This window comes from Arachis ipaensis, chromosome B03 (assembly GCF_000816755.2).
Source record: "Arachis ipaensis cultivar K30076 chromosome B03, Araip1.1, whole genome shotgun sequence".
Taxonomy (NCBI): domain Eukaryota; kingdom Viridiplantae; phylum Streptophyta; class Magnoliopsida; order Fabales; family Fabaceae; genus Arachis; species Arachis ipaensis.
Window position 1 is genome coordinate 17,294,702 of NC_029787.2, and position 2,163 is coordinate 17,296,864.

Genomic DNA, 2,163 nt, shown 5'->3' on the forward strand with positions numbered 1-2,163 from the left:
GTACTTTAATATGCAAGAAACGAAATTTGAAATATATAATTTAAATTTAAAAATTAATACCAAGAGAGTACATAAAAAATTAAAAAATTTTGTCCGTTAAAAATTATATCTCAATTAAAAAGTTAAAGTATTATTTGAATTGATTTAGTGTAAATCCTAATAAAAAATCGGGTGGCTACACATCCATGTAACCATGTAACCAAATTGGCAAGTCCAAATAGAGTCACGTGCATTAATGACGAGTGAAATTCTTCACGCTCATTACGAAAAATGTTACTTCTTCTTTAACACGAAACCGCTCATTCTCTTCGAATCTCTCTTAAAATCACTCAAACTTCAGTCACGTTCTCTGCGAAAACCACTACTGGAGAAGAATCGCGAGAAGATTTGGCAAGGAACAACTAGAAACGAACGAAAATAGTAACAGAGATTCGCCTTCCTCCTCCTCATTCTCCTCCTTCTTTTTCGCGTTCCTTCTTATTCATATGTTTTCTCCTTATCTTTATTCTTTTGTTGTTATTGCTGCTGTAATTTTTTTTTTTTGTATTTTCCTCTTTCTCTCCCTGGTGAAGAAGCAGTAGAAGGTGAGGAGGAAGAGTTTTAAATTGTGCAGAACAGAAATGAACCGAAATGACCAACTCCACTGAACCGAACATCAGTCATGTGCTGAATAAAACATCATAAATATTTAATCATCAAGAAAAATATTTCTACATGTACAAGGACTCAATTGAACACATTAACAATCAAGTAAATCAAAATGAGCAACTCCACTGAACCGAGCAACATTTATGTGCTGAATAAAACGTCATAAACATTCAATTATCAAGAATAGCATTTTTTCATGCAAAAGAAGTCAACTGAACACATAACAATCAGGTGAACCGAAATGACCAATACCACTGAACCGAACACCAATCTTGTGCTGAATAAAATGTGATAAACATTCAATCAATAAGAAAAATATTTCTGCATGCACAAGGACTCAACTGAATACATTAACAATCAAGTGAATCAAAATGAGCAACTCCACTTAACCGAGAAAAATGTTGGTGTTGTTGGAGATGATTATAACGAAAGAAGAAGGAGAAAAAGCAGAAGAAGAACCTACGTGCACGAATTTGAAAGAAGAAGAAGAAGCAGAAGAAGAACCTACGTGCGCGAATTTGAAAGAAGAAGGATGAGGAGGAAGAGGAGGAGAAATACTATTCTTGTTGATTGAAAGTTGATCACCATTTATTTACCACATGAACATTGTTCGGTTCGGTGGCCTTTGTGATTTTGATTCACCAAATGAATGTTGTTTGGTTTCGATGGCCTCCTTTTATTTTGTTCAGTATTTAAGATTATTGTTATAGCATGCGGCAATCATTTCCTAGCTGTCTCAACGTAATAACCTCAGTGATTTGAAGTTGAATCATTCATTATTTCCATTCAGAAGTGTAGATCGAAGAAGAAAATGAAGAAGAAGAAGAACGACAGAGCTTATTACGTTGAATTCAATGCAGATCAATAATGAAGAATGCGAGTAGAGAAGAAAAATGTGAACAGAGGAGAACCACGAATTTTATTAGGTTGAAGAAGAAGAAGAACGAAAACGCGAGAAGAGAACAAGGTTTACGTTATATGAGGCGCGTGTATAATAAACGCGTAAGGGAATTGGGGAGGCGCGTGATTGAAGTTACTTGAATAACTTAGATGAAAAAATTATAGAGCTTTTCCGATAAAAAATAGTCAGTGATAGAAGTAATGGAAGAAGCGATGGTGTTAACAGTGGCTACTTAGAAAAAAGATAACCATATTAATAGTGGGCAGTGTAACAATCATCTCAACGGTAGGGAAAAATAAACGTGTTAATAGTATTACATTTTTAAAACTGTTCGTTTCTCTTGTTATATAAAATAATCCATCTCCCATATTATTTGAAATGTATGGTCTAATTTAAATAATTAATATTTTTTATTATTTTAAAAATATATTTTTATATTTATAAATACATCTATCTCGTTTACAGTGTATATTATAAACAAGATACGTATAAAATTATCTCGTTTACAGTGTAAATAAAATAAAAAAAATATTTATTTCGATAAATATTTTTTAAATTATTTATTTCAGTAATTATTATGATTAATTTATTTATTAAAATAAAAAATCTCATTC